Source organism: Neophocaena asiaeorientalis, unplaced genomic scaffold, assembly GCF_003031525.2.
Source record: "Neophocaena asiaeorientalis asiaeorientalis breed wild unplaced genomic scaffold, Neophocaena_asiaeorientalis_V1.1 scaffold36, whole genome shotgun sequence".
In the NCBI taxonomy this organism is placed as follows: domain Eukaryota; kingdom Metazoa; phylum Chordata; class Mammalia; order Artiodactyla; family Phocoenidae; genus Neophocaena; species Neophocaena asiaeorientalis.
The window spans coordinates 2931883-2950947 of record NW_020174149.1 but is presented as its reverse complement, the minus strand read 5'-3'; the positions used below and the strand labels follow the sequence as shown (position 1 = coordinate 2950947).

The following is a 19065-nucleotide window of genomic DNA, read 5'->3' as shown; positions in this document are numbered from 1 at the left end:
ACTCAGAGATTCCAGGAAGAAAGGAAAGTCCCAAAACTCAGAAGGTAAGTTTCCTACAAGTTTCACTCCTCCTCCTTAATTACGGGAGGATGGACTCTTTAGTCAGAAGCCAGATTCAATGACATACAAATGGGGTTCCTATTTAAACTGAAGAAAATTTAATATATTTAATCTAGACCCTTCAATTACAAATATGATCACTACACATCAAGGATCACTACACATGAATACTAAAAGCATGAATGCAACTCACCAAATTCAACAAATAAATATTAACTGCCAAAGAAACAGACTTACTATCTACCAGGGGATTAAAACAAAAGAAAAGAAAGAGCAAAAGAAAGAAAAAGATTAAATCATAGGGTGGGTTGGGGGTGGGAATATCAGGGATCAAATTGAAGAATTTTCCCACTAGAAAAGGGCAAAGTATGAGAAACATGCTATGGATCATGAAAGAACAAAATTTACAAGGTAATGGGAAATTCAAAAATAGAAAGAATTAAAACAGAAAGCAGAAGTTAATCCAAGAAGAAAAAAGAAAAAAACCTATAGATATGATCAATCCCTGCTGGCTGTTTCAAAGGTCCAATAAAAAGAGACTGATACTTGGCTAGTCTGATTAAGAAAAGAGAAGACACAAATAACCTTAGGAATGCAATGAGAAAATAACTGCAGGCATGAAGAAGATTCAAAAGAAAACACAGTGAACAATGTTATTGTAAAATCCAGTCGAGTAGAGATTTTCTAGGAGAATGTCAATTACTGAAATTTTGGAAAAAGAGGTAAAAATTAAAACAGATCATAAGAGAAGAAATTAAAAAGTCTTTCAAAAATCTACTATTTTAAAAAGACATTAGGCCTCATGTATGACAAACCCACAGCAAACATTATTCTCAATAGTGAAAAACTGAAAGCATTTCCTCTAAGATCAGGAACAAGACAAGGATGCCCACTCTCACCACTATCATACAACACAGTTTTAGAAGTCTTAGCCATGGCAATCAGAAGAAAAAGAAATCAAAGGAATCCAAATTGGAAAAGAAGAAGTAAAACTGTCACTGTTTGCACATGACATGATACTATATATAGAAAATCCTAAAGATGCCACCAGAAAACTACTAGAGCTAATCAATGAACTTAGTAAAGTCACAGGATACAAAATTAATACACAGAAATCTCTTGTATTCCTATATACTAACAATGAAAGATCAGAAAGAGAAGTTAAGGAAACAATCCCATTTACCACTGCAACAAAAAGAATAAAATACATAGGAATAAACCTAACTAAGGAGGAAAAAGACCTGCATGCAGAAACCTATAGGATTCTAATGGAAGAAATCAAAGATGACACAAACAAATGGAGAAATATACCATATTCTTGGATTAAAAGAATCAATATTGTGAAAATGACTATACTCCGCAAAGCAATCTACAGATTCAATGCAATCCTTATCAAATTAGTAATGGCATTTTTTACAGAACTAGAACAAAAAAATCTTAAAATTTGTATGGAGACACAAAAGACCCTGAATAGCCAAAGCAATGTTGAGGGAAAAAAATGGAGCTAGAGGAATCAGACTCACTGACTTCAGACTATACTACAAAGCTACAGTAATCAAGAAAATATGATACTGGCACAAAAACAGAAATATAGGTCAATGGAACAGGATAGAAAGCCCAGAGATAAACCCACGCACCTATGGTCAACTAATCTATGACAAAGGAGGCAAGGATATACAATGGAGAAAAGACAGTCTCTTCAATAAGTGGTGCTGGGAAAACTGGACAGCTACATGTAAAAGAATGAAATTAGAACACTTCCTAACACCATACACAAAAATAAACTCAAAATGGATTAGAGACCTAAATGTGAGACCAGACACTATAAAACTCTTAGCAGAAAACAAAGCCAGAACACTCTATGACATGAATCACAGCAAGATCTTTTTTGACCCACCTCCTAGAGTAACGAAAAAAAAAAAAGGGACCTAATTAAACTTCAAAGCTTTTGCACAGCAAAGGAAACCATAAACAAGATGAAAAGACAACCCTCAGAATGGGAGAAAATATTTGCAAATGAAGCAACTGACAAAGGATTAATCTCCAAAATATACAAACAGCTCATGCAGCTCAATATATTACAAAAAACACCCAATAAAAAAATGGGTGGGGACTTCCCTGGTGGCACAGTGGTTCAGATTCTGCCTGCCAATGCAGGGGACATAGGTTCGATCCCTGGTCCAGGAAGATCCCACATGCCACAGAGCAACTAAGCCGGTGCGCCACAACTACTGAGCCTGCACTCAAGAGCCTGCAAGACACAACTACTGAGCCTGCAAGACACAACTACTGAAGCCTGTGGGCCTACAGCCCATGCTCTGCAACGAGAGAAGCCACCACAATGAGAAGCCCGGGCGCTGCAATGAACAGTAGCCCCACTCACTGCAACTAGAGAAAGCCCGTGCACAGTAATGAAGAACCAATGCAGGCAAAAATAAATACAAATTTAAAAAGAAAGAAAAAAAAAAAAGAAATCCCAACAGGATTTTGGGGTAATGTTTTTCTAAAATTTACTTGAAAGAGAAAATACGTAAAACCAACCAATACGTCCGGAAAAAAGCATAACTGTAAAGGAGGTGCCTGTGCTATTAAGTATAAAAACACTATAAATTAAACTGGTGCAGTACTGGCACAGCAACAGAGAAATCTTGAATAACTAAATAGGAGTTAATATATGCGAAAGGTGACATTTCAAATCAGTGGGAGGTAGGGTTCAGTTAAATATGGTAGATTGACTACTTGAGTTTACAGTCTTTCCCTTTAGAATCTCTATTAAAACAGCAGCAAAGTATTAATAAAGGTTAAAAAAAGAAAACTCACAAGAATAAAGAGAATGGCAAAAGAGGAAGAAAAACAGACCAAAAAATAGCAAAAATATTTGTAAGTATGTACGTGGTACGAATAGAAACTAACTTGGAGCAAAGAAGCAGTAGATTCTACCTCCTTAATATTTCTGGAATCAAATAACATGAGTCCTAGTCATCATCATTTCTTGCCCAGACTATACAAGAGCCTCCTACATATATACAGATTTCTTATGAGTGATATATATCTCACCTACAAGGAATTAATTAAAATGTAAATTTTATAGCCAGTGAGCCTTTAAAATACACTACTAGGTTAAACAATCTGCACCACCCTTTGTAGCTTTAGCCACACCAATCCTTCCCCTGTCCTGAAGCAAAGTCCTCCCCCCAACTTACCACCACCTTGGTGTACCGAATTCATACGCATCCTTCAGGAGCAGAATTTCTATGTCCTTAGCAGGACCAATTAGGATAAATTCTCCTAATATATACTTTTGTAGTAGTCTATGCTTTATAACTCTGATCAAACTGTAATTAAATATTTTGTTATTTATTTAATGTATGATTTTCTTTCTAAACTCTTAGGTCTGATGAGTGCAGAAATCTTATCTGTCTTGTTCAAACTTATATTCCCAGCAACTAGCCCACAGTCTGGTACATCACAAGTCCTCAATAATAGAGTTTCAGTCACAAAAATGTAACATATTTCTGTTACTAAAATGAAGAATAGTTTTCAAATTATATATTGTTATTTATAAATAAAATGTCTGTATAATACTTGGAATCAGTGAAATGTGGTATGATTTATAAAGCAGTAATCTTAAAGCTATTAACTTTCCACAAATTGTAATAACCAGCAGCAAAGATAGAAGTGGTATATTTCAATGCTTAGTCTACTAAAATGGCAAGCTTTTACAAAACTTCTTACATATAAATACATTTCTAACTTTCTACAATATAGATCAGTAAGAAGACAAATTTAATAAAATGACTGGTATTTACTCACATATATTCTGTTCCAAAAGCTTTCTAGAGTTGTTTTACAAAAGCATTTCTCCCCAGTTTTAGAACTATAAGTACTTAAATGAACTGTTTTTAATACATTAGGACTAGAGTCTATTTCAGTATTAAAAATCCTTTTGTAATCACATGTGTGGTATATTCACTCCCATTTAATTCAACGAACTAAAATCCCCAATGAAAATATGACAGGCAAATTAAGTTTTCATAAGACATTAAAAATTATTTCTGCTCTTATACTTTGTAGATAGAATAACAGTTAGTTTGACAGAACCATACTGCATAATTTGCAGATTCAGAAAATGAAAAACAAAACCTTATTCTGTGTGCATTTTAGGCAAAAATTTAAAGGAATTATCTAAGTCATTTGGACTACTTCTAATGTATTTTCAATACAGCAGGAAAAAAATTTTAAAATACATTTCCAGGAAATGGTACAGAAAACTAGATTGAAATTGAAATTTGGATTGACTTGCCAGCAAGACAGCAGAGTAGAAGGCTCACCCCTTCTTACAAAAACACCAAAATCACAACTAACTGCTGAACAACCACTGACAAAAACAAAAACAAAAAAAACCTCTGGAACCTACCAAAAAAGATACCCTACATCCAAAGACAAAGCAACAACAAGATGGCAGGCCACCCACCGGGTGGGCAACACATGAACTGGAAAATATACCAGAGAAGTTCTCCCACAGGAGTGAAAGTCTTGAGCCCCATGTCAGTCTTCACAGCCTGGGGGACTGGCAACAAGAGAGAAGAAGCCTCAGCCACTAGATGAAGGCAGACAGCAGAAGCAAGAAGAACTACAATCCGGCAGGCTGCAGAACAGAAACTGCAAGCACAAGAAGTTAGACAAAATTAGACAGCAGGGGAATATGTCCCAGATGATGGAATAAGCTAAAACCCCAGAAGAACAATTAAGTGAAGCAGAGATAGGCAATCCACCAAAAAAAAGAATTCAGAGTAATGACAGTGAAGATGATCCAAGATCTTGGGAAAAGAATGAAGGCACAGATTGAGAAGATACAAGAAATGTTTAACAAGACCTAGAAGAACTAAAAAACAAACAGAGATGAACAATACAATAACTGAAATGAAAAATACACTAGAAGGAATCAATAGCAGAATAAATGAGGCAGAAGAACAGATAAGTGAGCTGGAAGACAGAATGGTGGAAATCACTGCCATGGAACAAAATAAAGAAAAAACAATGAAAAGAAAGGAAGACAGTATAAGAGGCCTTTGGGAAAACAAAGAATGCACCAACATTCACATTATAGGGGTCCCAGAATGAGAAGAGAGAGAGAAAGGACCTAAGAAAATATTTGAAGAAATAACACCTGAAAACTTCCATAACATGGGAAATAAAATAGTCATCCAAGTCCAAGAAATGCAGGGTCCCAGGCAATATACCCAACAACGAACATACCAACACACATAGTAATCACACTGACAAAAAGTAAAAGCAGAGAGAAAATATTAAAAGCAATAAGGGAAAGCCAACAAGTAACATACAAGGGAACTCCCATAAGGTTATCAGTTGATTTCTCAGCAGAAACTCTGCAGACCAAAAGAACAAGGCACAATATATTAAAGTGATGCAAGGGAAGAAGCTATAATGAAGAATACTCTACACAGCAAGGCTCTCATTCAGTTTTGATGGAGAAATCAAAAGCTTTACAGACAAGTAAAAGCTAAGAGAATTCAGCACCACCAAACCAGCTTTGCAACAAATGCTAAAGGAACTTAGCTAATCAGAAAAGAAAAGGCCACTACTAGAAACAATAAAATTAAATGGAAAAGCTCACCAGTAAAGGCAACATTAAGTAAAGGTAGGAAAACATCTGAACACAAATATGTCATCAAAACCAGTAACTGTGAGGAGAGGAGAGCACTAATGCAGACTACTGGAAATGCACTTGAAATTAAAAGATGAGCAACTTAAAAGAATCTTTTTTACATATAGACTGCTATATCAATACATCATGGTAACTGCAAACCAAAAATCTACAATGGATACACACACACAAAAAAGGAATCCAAACACAACACTAAAGTTAGTCATCAAATCACAAGAACAAAAGAGAAAGGGAAGAAAAAAGACCTACAAAAACAAATCCAAAACAATTAAGAAAATGGAAACAGGAACATACACATCGATAAATACCTTAAATGTAAATGAATTAAATGCTCCAACCAAAAGACATAGACTGATGGAATGGATACAAAAACAAGACCCATATACAGGCTGTCTACAAGAGACCCACTTCGGATCTAGGGACACATACAGACTGAAAGTGAGGGGTTGGAAAAAGGTAATCCATACAAATGGAAATCAAAAGAAAGCTGGAGTAGCAATTCTCATATCAGACAAAATAGACTTTAAAATAAAGACTGTTACAAGAGACAAAGAAGGATGCTACATAATTAGCAACAGATCAATCCAAGAAGAAGATATAACAATTGTAAATATATATGCACCCAACATAGGAGCACCTCAATACATAAGGCAAATGCTAACAGCCACAAAGGGAGAAATCGACAGTAACACAGTAACACTGGGGGACTTTAACACCCCACTTTCATCAATGGTCAGATCATCCAGACAGAAGATCAATAAGGAAACACAGGCCTTAAATGACACATTAGACCAGATGGACTTAATTGATATTTATACAGCATTCCACCCCAAATCAGCAGTATACACCTTCTTCTCAAGTGCACATGGAACATTCTCCAGGATTGATCATATGCTGGGCCACAAAGCAAGCCTCAGTAAATTTAAGAAAACTGAAATCAGATCAAGCATCTTTTCCCAACAAAATACTGTAAGATTAGAAATCAACTACAAGAAAAAAACCGTAAAAAACACAAACACGTGGAGGCTAAACAATATGCTACTAAACAACTAATAGATCACTGAAGAAATCAAAGAGAAAAATAAAAAAATACCTGGAGACAAATGAAAACAAAAGCACAACGATCCAAAAACCTATGGGATGCGGCAAAACCAGTTCTGAGAGGGAACTTAATAGCAATACAACCTTACCTCAGGAAACAAGAAAAATCACACGTAAACAACCTAACCTTATACCTAAAGCAACTAGAGAAAAAAGAACAAACAAAACCAAAGGTAGTAGAAGGAAAGAAATCATAAAGATCAGAGCAGAAATAAGTGAAAGAGACAAAAACAATAGAAAAGATCAGTGAAACTGAAAGCTGGTTCTTTGAAAAGATAAACAAAATTGATAAACTTTTAACCAGACTCATCAAAAAAAAAAAGGGAGAAGCCTCAAATCGAAAAAATTAGAAATGAAAAAAAGAAGATACAACAGACACCACAGAAATACAAAGGATCATAAGAGACTACTACAAGCAACTATATGCCAATAAAATGGACAACCTGGAAGAAATGTACAAATTCTTAGAAGGGTGCAATCTCCCAATACTGAACCAGGAAGAAACAGAAAATATGAACAGACCAATCACAAGTACTGAAATTGAAACTGTGATTAAAAAACTCCCAACAAACAGAAGTTCAGGACCAGATGGCTTCATAGGCAAATTCTATCAAATATTTAGAGAAGAATTACCACCTATCCTTCCAAAACTATTCCAAAATATTGCAGAGGAAGGAATACTCCTAAACTCATTCTATGAGGCCACCATCACCCTAATACCAAAACCAGACAAAGATACCACAAAAAAAGAAAATCACAGGCCAATATCACTGATGAACATAGATGAAAAAATCCTCAACTACTAGCAAATAGAATCCAACAATAGATTAAAAGGATCATACACCATGATCAAGTGCAATTTATACTAGGGATGCAAGGATTTTTCAGTATCCACAAATCAATCAGTGTGATACACCACATTAACAAATTAAAGAATAAATACCATCTGATCATCTCAATAGATGTAGAAAAAGCTTTTGACAAAATTCAACACCCATTTATGATACAAACTCTCTAGAAAGTGGGCATAGAGGGAACTTACCTAAACATAATAAAAGGCCATATATAACAAACCTACAGCTAACATCATACTCAATGGTGAAAAGCTGAAAGCATTTCCTCTAAGGTCAGGAACAAGACAAGGATGTCCACTCTCACCACTTTTATTCAACATTGTTTTGGAAGTCCTAGCCAGAGCAATCAGAGAAGGAAAATAAAAGGAATCCAAATTGGAAAAGAAGAAGTAAAACCATCACTGTTTGCAGATGACATGATATTATACGTAGAAAATCCTAAGGACGGTACCAGAAAACTACTAGAGCTCATCAATGAATTCAGTAAAGTGGCAGGATACAAAATTAATACACAGATATCTCTTACATTTCTCTGCACTAACATCAAAAGATCAGAAAGAGAAATTAAAGAAACACTCCCATTTACCATCGCATCAAAAACAATAAAATACCTAGGAATAAACTGACCTAAGGAGGCAGAAGACCTATACTCCAAAAACTATAAGACACTGATGTAATCAAAGATGACACAAACAGATGGAAAGAGATACTATGTTCTTGGATTGGAAGAATCAATATCGTCCAAATAACCGTATTACCCAAGGCAATCTACAGATTCAATGCAACACCTATCAAATTAAATCAAAAGATGGGCAGAAGACCTAAACAGATATTTCTCCAAAGATGACATACAGATGGCCAACAGGCACATGAAAAGATGCTCAACATCACTAATTATTAGAGAAATGCAAATCAAAACTACAATGAGGTTATCACCTCACATCAGTCACACCGGCCATCATCAAAAAGTCTACAAACAATAAATGCTGGAGAGGGTGTGGAGAAAAGGGAATCCTCTTGCACTGTCGGTGGGAATGCAAATTGGTACAGCTGCTATGGAGAATAGTATGAAGATTCCTTAAAAAACTAAAAATAGAACTACCATATGATCCAGCAATCCCACTTCTGGGCATATATCCAGAGGAAAACTGTTTTGAAAGGATACATGCACCCCAATGTTTATTGCAGCACTGTTTACAATAGCCAAGACATGGAAGCAATCTAACTGTCCACTGACAGATGAATGGATAAAGAAGATGTGGTACACATATACTATGGAATATTATTCAGCCACTAAAAAGAATGAAATAATGCCATTTGCAGCAACATGGATGGACCTGGAGATTATTTTACTAAGTGAAGTAAGTCAGACAGAGAAAGACAAATATCATATGATATCACTTATATGCGAAATCTTAAAAAAAATGATACAAGTGAATTTATTCACAAAACAGACAGACTCATAGACTTAGAGAACAAATTTATGGTTACCAGGGCAGAACGGTGAGATTGGGAGTTTAGGATTGACATGTACACACTACTGTATTTAAAATAACCAACAAGGACCTACTGAATAGCACAGGGAACTCTGCTCAATATTCTGTAATAACCTAAATGGGAAAAGAATTTGACAAAGAATAGATATATGTATAACTGAATCACTTTGCTGTACGCCTGAGACTAACACAACACTGTTAATCAACTATGCTTCAATATAAAATAAAAAATAAAAAAAATTTGGACCAAGTTAGGTTTTTTTATAATTTTTTTTTTTTTTTTTTTTTTTTTTTGTGGTACACGGGCCTCTCACTGTTGTGGCCTCTCCCATTGTGGAGCACAGGCTCCAGATGCGCAGGCTCAGCGGCCATGGCTCACGGGCCCAGCCGCTCCGCGGCATGTGGGATATTCCCAGACCGGCGCACAAACCCATGTCCCCTGCATCGGCAGGCGGACTCTCAACCACTGTGCCACCAGGAAAGCCCTATGATTAAATTTTGACACATGACTCGCGCGAATGATTTGACAGCAAGAGTTCATCTAAATCGTTAGGTCAATAAAAACACTTGTTTTCTATAAAAGGACAATATGCAGTCAATTACCTTAGTTCTCAAAATAGTATCTCGAAATTCTAGTTTAGTTATATTGAATCAAAGAAGAAAGTTAAACTTTAAATGTGCTCAGCTAACTTACTCAACATTAGCCGAGTGCTTATAGGCCAGGCATGATGGTTGATGTTGAAGAAAATAGAGACACACTATCTTTCCTCCAAAAACTACATCTAGCAGAGTAGACCAAAATGTGTAAACAAATGAATAAAGCATGATGATAAGAACACTACGAAGGAATCAGAGAATTAAGTGATATAGCATAGTGGTTAAAAGCCTGGACACTACCACTTAACTAGTCCTGAAAACCTGAGCATATGACAACCTCTCCAATTCAGTTTCTTTCATCTGTTAAATGGGGAACGGCAATAGTTACCTATTCTTACAGGGTTGTTGCAACTAAAGAATACATGGCAACTCCTGCAACAATACCTTCTAGTGCATTATTAACACTGAGTGAATACTGGAAAGGAGTAAAAGGTTAACTGTTTCTTTGATGGGAGCGGTGGGACGATAAAATGGGAGACACCCAGTGGAAGGCAATCCAGTGCAAAGAACCAAACAGTTCACCCTACTGAAAATCTTGAATTTATGATCAATGTTTAAAACCTTGAAACAAAACATGGAGTTGTATTTCTCAAAGCAGTCTTAGAGAAAATCTAAGCCTGGAGCCAACAAAAGAAAAGGGCAGGCACAGTGAGTGGATGGGCAGCCACTCATAGCAATTAAGGAATCCCATACACAAGGGCACACTTTTTGGCCTAAGTGCCACAGACTTCTTTCCAGAGACAGTGGGCGCATGGGAAGGGTTCCTTACATGGATGTGGGGCCTAAACAAAGAGCAGAGAGGCTGAGGTGCATCTGGTTCTTCACAAAAGACACTAGATGAGGAGGGGAGGGGGAAGGGAGACTATCCCACAGTGAATGCTCTAAAGCAGTGTCTCTCAAACAGGAGACTATTGGCATAATCCTTTTTGCATAGGACTGTTCTCACCAAATGCCTGCAGTGTTCCTCAGGTATTCTGATAACCAAAAAATTCCCCTCACCACACTGCCTAACACTTCTAGGGGTGGCCCCGCCTTCTCCCCTTCTGTTCTTCCAACTTACAGCCTTGTACCAATATGTTCCAATGCCAGGGTAGATTCCTCCTCCTTAATTTAGCTATTTGAGGGTTCCCAACTTGCTCACTAGGTGTCTGCTTAGATATCTGAAGGAGAAGCCCGCCATTCCAGACAGAGGGCTGGGGGGTGGGGGGACAGCCTATACAACTACAGAGGAAGTCCTCACAGAGGTATATTCTGGATTAATCAACCTAGTCCTTCATTTATAAATATAAACCAACCATTACTGATTGCCAGACATCTGAAGAAAAACATCAGTGACAAGGGACAAAGTTGAACAAACTAAACTACGGGGGAAACAGATGGTGCTGAGAATAGAACTTTAATTTTTATTAGCATTCTCAAAGATATGTGAGAGGCTACTGAATTCATAAAGGAACAGGTCGCTAAGAGGGAGATAATGGAGCAACCAGAGAAGAAAAAGTTACTGACAGTTAAAAACAATACTGTCAAATTAAAAAAGAATCAAACAGCAGACTAAGTAAATACTAAGAGTAGAATTGCTAGACCAAAGGGTCTGACAGTTAAAAACAATACTGTCAAATTAAAAAAGAATCAAACAGCAGACTAAGTAAGTAAATACTAAGAGTAGAATTGCTAGACCAAAGGATATGTGATTTTTCAATTGTCAGATAGTGTCAAACTGTCCTTTATAAACAGGTTGTATCAATTACATCTCCATTAAGAGGTCCTCATTTCATTATTTGTTATAATAATAATGAATTGCCTCATAAAGACATATCAATATAAATGCTGAGAACATGTGCAGCAAAAAGTGATTAAAACAGAGCTAAATTCTGAATTTTAATCTTTTTCTCCAGTATAGCATTAAAGAAAAATTTAACTACACACTTATTTCCTTATCTGTAAAAAAGAAATGAGATTGATATAACTCATGAGGTTATACAATAAATTTAAATGACTGATCTACTAAAAACATAAATCCTAAATATTCTGCTTTACCTAACATTCTGCAGTTCAATCTCTTCAACCATCTCTCATCGTGACTACTGTTAATTATTTAAAGTCTCAGTGAAAAATGAATCTCGAAAACAGCAATTTATTACAATTTTCCTACCTTAAAAACAATGTTTTTTTTTAATGAACATAGTTGGGTTTTCCCCCTAATTTAATGTTAACTGACCCACTCTGTACTGTCATCCTCTGATGACAAGTTTAATTCAGAAAGGAAAGTGAACTACCATTTTAAATGAACTTATCAATCTTCCTACTATGAACTAAGTAAATGCCTTGCAAAAGCAGCTAGTGTAACTTCCTGGCACTCTTACTTAGAAACAATTTTCTATTATGTGCAATGCTTTCAGAGAGAAGTCCTCTCCAAAAAAAAAAAAAAAAAAGCAGCAGGTTCTTGGAGAATACTTTCAGTGGATTTACACCCACCCCTGGTATGTTTAAAATATTGTTTCACTTCCTTCTGGCCTCTATGGTCTCTGATGAGACATCCACATTCATTCAAATAGTTACTCTATTACTAGTTTTCTGTTTTCTGTATTTTTTTCTTTGTCTTGTTTTCAGCAATTCCATTATGTTGTTTCTGGGCATGACTTCACTGGACTTACGCCACTTAAGGTTCAATGAACCTCTTGAGTCTACAAGACAAATTTATGTCTTGCACTAAGTTTGGGAAGTTTTCAGCCACTACTTCTTCAAACACTTGTTTCTGTACCATATTCTTTCTTTTTTCCTTCTCGGTGTCTGATGAAACATAATGTTAGACCTGGTATCATCCCATAGGTCTCTCGAGCTCTTCTCATTATTTTTTTTTTTCAACTATTTTTTCTCTGTTTTTCAATTTGGATAAATTTCTACTGATCTTCTTTCAAGTTCATGGACTGTCATCTCCATCCTGCTATTGTGCTTGTCCAGTGAATTTTCTGGTACCGTATTTTTCAGTTCCAAATTTCCCACTTGGTTTCTCTTTTCCCTATTTCTTTACTGAAACATTCTATATTGCCATTTGTTTCAAGAGAGCTCACCCTTAATTGTTGTAGCATACTTATAAAACCTGCTTTAAATCTTTCTCAGATGATTCCCACATCTCTGTCATCTCAGTATTGGTGTCTCATGATTATCTTTGCCCATCTGAGTTAAGGTTTCCCAGGTTCTCCATATGCCAAGGAATTTTGGACTGTATGTTGTACATTTTTAATAATATAAGATTCTGCTGGACTTCCCTGGTGGCGCAGTGGTTAAGAATCTGTCTGCCGATGCAGGGGACGTGGGTTCAAGCCCTGGTCCAGGAAGATCCCACATACCACGGAGCAACTAAGCCCGTGCGCCACAACTACTGAGCCTGCGCTCTAGAGCCTGTGGGGCACAACTACTGAAGCCCGCGAGCCTAGAGCCCATGCTCCACGACAACAGAAGCCACCACAATGAGAAGCCCACGCACCGCAACGAAGAGTAGCCTCTGCTCACCGCAACTAGAGAAAGCCCGCGCACAGCAATGAAGACCCAACGCAGCCAAATAAATAAATAAATACTGTCTTGCTGAAATCTTAGGAAGAGTGTTGATATTTTTGTTTCAGCAAGCAATTGACTCAGCTAAATTCTGACCCTCTAAGGTACCAATGCCATTTTAGTTTAGTTGTCCATGCTTATCTGCTCCCTTATTTGTAAACTTGTTTTCATTTCTGTTAGGTAAATACCTATGGTAAGTGTATATTTAACTTTATAAGAAATCAGTAAACTTCAAAATTTCCACAGTGTTATTTGGATCAGTCCCATATATGTACCACCCACTAGCCAGTCTGGGACTTAGTTGGTGGTCTATTGGTATTTCAGTACTAAACATCTATATGTGTTCTTTAGGGTCAGATCCACATATGCACCTCTCAAGGATGAGCCTCGGGGTGCATAACAACTTTAAGAAGTCTCTTTCCAAAGCTCCTCTGCAATCTGCCTGGCATTTTGGGTTCTCTGGGATGTTCTTTACTGACCCTCCAGAAATCTGGGGCATAATTTAACCCATTCTGCAGTGTACTTTCTATAAATGGGCTCATGACCTGGTTCAGGCAGCCAGAGAACAGAGGGAAAAAAAAAAAAACCCCACAAAAAAACGACAGGAACTACAATCCTCCAATTGAAGAGGAAGGTTTCTTGTTTTGGAGTTTTAGTTATGCTCCTGTTTAGAGAGAGAGAGACAGAGACAGAGACAGAGACAGAGACAGAGACAGACTGATTGATCTCTGCACTCCTGTTGAGCATCTTGCTCTTTAAACCAGAACCAACAGGTTTTTGGAGTTCTAGCTGTCCATTCTGATGCTCTAGGTTTGGGGTTAGGTCCAAGGATAACAAAGCAAAACAAAACAAAAGAACAGTAAACTCACCGTTGATTCAATGGTACTTAAATTTCTGGTTGTCTTCTCTAACCCGCCTGATACTACTGACTTTTCAGAGTCTGCAAATAGCTACTCCTGTATGCTGTCCAGTTTATGGCCGCATTCAGTGGAAGAGACGGGGTATTGTGTGCTTACTCCATCTTACTGGAACCCTTTTTATTATTTCCACCAAATCTGGGGGTGTGGTGCCACTATTTCTTCAAATATTTTTTCTGTCCCTTCTCTCCTTCCTTTCTCTCTGGAACTCTCATTACATCTATGTTGAAATGTCTGACATTGTCCCACAGGTCTCTGAGGCTCTGTCCACTTTTCACAATATTTTTTTTCTCGCTCTCTTCTTTGGAGTGAGTACTTTTCATTGATCTTCAAGTTTTCTCTGACATCTCAAATCTGTTATTGAGCCTACCCAATAACAGATTTATTGGATAAATAAATCCTATCCTATTCATTTCAATAACTGTACTTTGAAATCTTAAATTTCTATTTCATTCTTCTTTTCTAATTTGTTTCTCTATTGGGACTCTCTATTAAGTGTTGCTAATATACTGTCCTTTAATTCTTTGAACATATTAAAAACAGCCAATTCAAAGTCTCCGTTAAATCCTACATCAAGCCCACTCACAGTCAGTTTCCACTGACTCTCGTGATTATGTCACGTTTTCCTAGGTTTTATTATTTTTTTTCCCACGGCCAGCAATTTCTGTTTGAAAATTGAACCTTTAATATATTATGGTAATTCAATTTACTTTATTTTTCAGAGATGCTGGGTCGTTTTTGTAATTTAAATGGACTTGAACTGAAGAATCAGTTTCCCTACATGGTATGCAGTTGGGACGTCTCTGTTCAGTTTTTTAATTCTTACTTTTATATTTTAGCCTGGCTTCCCAGTGGGTGTGCCTATGTCTGTACAGCTTAATGGTCAGCCAATGACCTGGGCAATGGTTGTGGTCAAACAACTCAAGCCTGTAAGACGTCCAGCCTCTGCCAGTTGTCACTGCAGCCAGTTCTCTAGTCTCCTTTGCGTTGAACTTTTTGGGTCTCCCCTTCACATATGTAGCTTCCAGTCAACCAGAGCTGTATGGAGAACTTACGTCAGCCCTTCTATGGTTCTCTCATTTCTGGGATTTCTCTATTAAATTTCTTCTGGTCCACTGCTCACCCTAAACCAGGTCCACAGCATTGAGCTAGCAAGGCAGCAGGTTTTCTCCCTCTCTTTCCATCTGAACCCACCACTCTGTACTTGCAAAGCCACAGGTTTTTGTGTCCCCTCTCACTCCTCCCTTCCCTGAATCAAGTTACTCCCCCACGGCCACCTCTTTGGCAGCAAAGCTGCTGGGTCTCTCAGCTAGTCCCAAGCTGGTAAAGCTTCAGTTTTCATCAGCTGAGGGGGGTGGGGACAGCAGGGCATGCCTGAGGAGGTATCTGGGAAGGGCCCAGGCCAGAAGGCCACAGACTCACACTGTTCTCACCCCAAGCCCTAACAGTTGTGCAAGATCAAGTTTTTTTTTAACTACCTTTGGTCAATTTCCAATACCCCTAAATGGATGTTTTTGACAATTCTGTCCGGTTTTCTATTTACTTTCTGCAGAGGGGAACTGCCAGCCTCTTCATGCCACCATTACCAGAATTCAAGTAATGTTTCTAATTAAAAAGAAAAATCAGTTTTAACTCTATTAACCTTCATCATCACAACTTATCATCAAGTGAAAGATCATCATGATAATTGGTAATATTGCTTCTAATGAGGCAACTTTTTAGGATGCTCATTGTGATGTTACTGGAAAACATGGGAAAAACAGAAATAGCCTCAATGTTCCTCATCAGGGGACTGCCTAAATCCCCATCCTATGAATAATCTGCAACCGTTAAAAGAGCGTGATTTTGGGCTTCCCTGGTGGCACAGTGGTTGAGAGTCCGCCTGCCGATGCAGGGGACATGGGTTCGTGCCCCGGTCTGGGAAGATCCTACATGCCGCGGAGCAGCTGGGCCCGTGAGCCATGGCCGCTGAGCCTGCGTGTCCGGAGCCTGTGCTCCGCAATGGGAGAGGCCACAACAGTGAGAGGCGCACGTACCGAAAAAAAAAGAAGAGTGTGATTTTATATGCACTAACATGTAAAACCCTCCAAAACACGTTTTACTGTGGAAAACAGCAAGTGTCATAAAGATAGTATTGTGTCATATAGAGAGAAATGAAGCACACAAAACTTTATCTTTTCCACAGGTACAAATATGCAAATATACAGGAATCGGTCTGGAAAGATATAAAGCAAAGTATAACAGGTATTACCCCTGGGGAAGGAGCAGAGATTGAAAGAAGGGTTAGTTAAAAGGGCTCTTGGTTCTCTCTGGTAATATCTTAAAATTGTTACCAAATTAATATATTTATGCATACCTGTGTAACAAAACAATGACTGAACAAATGAGCTGCTCAAACTATGAACTGTATATCTGGAAAGTCAATATCATGAAGGTTCCTAGAGGTTTCTGTACAGACTTATAAGGATTAAAGAAAACCACCTTACCTAATAAAATTAAGTAGCCTTATATACAAGATTTTATTAGGCAAAAATGCTTAGCCTCATTTCTCAAGTCATGGATTTGTCTCTCCAAAGATAAGCTCCTTATATAGAACACTTCATCCCTTAAATACCTCATGCCTTATGTATTAGTTTGTATTTTTTATCATGGATTTCTTTCCTAGTAAGCCATTTCAGTCCATGGCTTCAGTCCATTATTCAGTCCACATTAAATAATACCTTTTCATAATTTTAACAAGAGCACTTTAAGTGATGAGACTATTTTAATGCCTAGAGTTAAGCATTACACTGAATGAAACTCACTAACAGTTGCTCTTAATTTTTTACATGTTCATTCTACAAATCAGATATTTTTTTCCCATTTTTACCTTAATCACGACCTTTATAAATTTCAAAACAAAGCCTCCAAGCCACTGGGGGAATAAATGAAAACAACTTACCTTCCACTGTTAGCCATGCACACACACAATGAAAACTGTAGTTTCTGCATGTAGCTCCAGGGTATTTGGTATAAGATGACTAAGAATTTCTACATTGATTCTTGATAAATATTTATCAGGCTAGAGAACTCTTCTCTCTTATAATACTGTATTACTCTCACAACTGTAAAATAACAAAATAGACCATCTTTTCTATTTGTACTAAGTGACTGAGCAAGAATTTCTTACTATTGCTGCTTTAAGGAGCCCCTTTTGTAAAAGCTCTTTTAGGCTTTTCTGCTCGTATAACACACCCACACATGCTAATTTAATCAAAGCCATCAAGTGGTGTCAGTATAAAAGTCTTAAATCCCTTACTCTTTACAACTCCTCCATCACTGAATCAAGCCTACATACCACTGTCATTACATTTTCCTACATTTTCTATCCCATTTCAGTGTCAAAAAATTGCCATAAGCTGAAGGGTATAAGTTTTATACCCTCTTATACATCTTAAAGATGAGAAAAAATGAGGCCCCAAAATTTAAGAGACTGACCAGTGGTAAGCCAATAGTTTAAAAAAATATGTACATCATATTTACATATAATAAACGTAAATGATTGGCTCCAAACCATGCTCATCTTTCCCAGCTGTAATCACAGATTATTTCCCATATATGATCCCTCTACAAAACACTCTCAATATTTTCCCTAAACAGAAAGAAGGAAAATGTCCAAGCGACTGAAAGGGTAACAAATCAGAACATTTTGCAAGGGACTGTCCAAAAGCACAGGGATATGATGACATGAGTTCTGTCACTGAGGGCCTGCATTTCAACAAGTGGCAGATATGAAGAAAACTCATGAAACGATTCAGTTTGGTCACTGGAGAGAACACTGGGCATGAGAAAACGCAATTCCTAGTCCCAGTCTTGCCACTCTGCAGTATGACTTTATTATGATTTTAGCCCTGAAAGAGTAGCCACAAATTTCTACTGGTCAACACCAGCCATCTCTCATCATTTCTACTGCCATGCCAAGCGTTCAGACACGGTAATGGAATCAGAAATATCCTTGTGAAACTTGGAAGCAGCTGCAAAGTTCAGGAAGATGGAAGAAAATAAGTTGCCAGTACTAACATGCTCAGGAGCAGCAGATGACTAAAATAAATGCCTAAAATAAATGCCTGCAAGAACAAAAGACAACTGAAATCAAACTCCAGATTAATAGTCAGAAATGGCCATTAGAAACTCTTTGAAGTCAGGGATGCTGGATGCTACAGATCAACGGTGGGTTAAGATACTTCTCTCACCACTCTATTTTATTCTCTCTTTCTCCCTGAACGGTGAAAGATCAAACAGTCATGGAATCAAATGTACGTACTGAAATCTGAAGAAAAAAAATACATTAAATGTAAAACATTTCTTTTTTTTGCAAATTACTGACCTTCTTTTTTCTCTCATATTCTTTGCTTAAAGTAATCTTTTAGGGATAAAAACAATTATCAAGAATTCAAGAAATACTGAAGTAAGAGTGATAACAGGTACAGATTTTAATTATGTCGCTCTAGATTATGTAATTCCAAAAAAAGATTATTATAATGTCTAACAAACGAAGTCAAGATCCAAAGGGAATACATACATTCATAATTAATTTTCCTAATTATTTTTAAATACTAACATCTAGTTAAACAAGCAGAAAGAATGGTTTTCCAGCATTCATTAAGTATTTCATACTTGTTCCCTGTTTCTCCTTGTTAAATGATAACCTCTCCAAGGACAAGAGCTTTCTCTTCTGTTATAGCTCCCAGTAGAGA

At 37.1% G+C, this 19065-nt stretch overlaps 1 protein-coding gene across 2 annotated transcripts in view; it reads right to left on the bottom strand.

Moving 5' to 3' along the window:
• PALS2 (protein associated with LIN7 2, MAGUK p55 family member) overlaps window positions 1-17322 on the bottom strand; it is a 78591-nt gene extending 61269 nt beyond the window's left edge. For both annotated transcript variants that reach the window (XM_024755034.1, XM_024755035.1), the window contains exon 1: window positions 17271-17322. The gene's annotated coding sequence lies outside the window, so the exon portion shown is untranslated. The remainder of the gene's footprint in view (window positions 1-17270) is intronic.
• Window positions 17323-19065: the final 1743 nt, after the last annotated feature.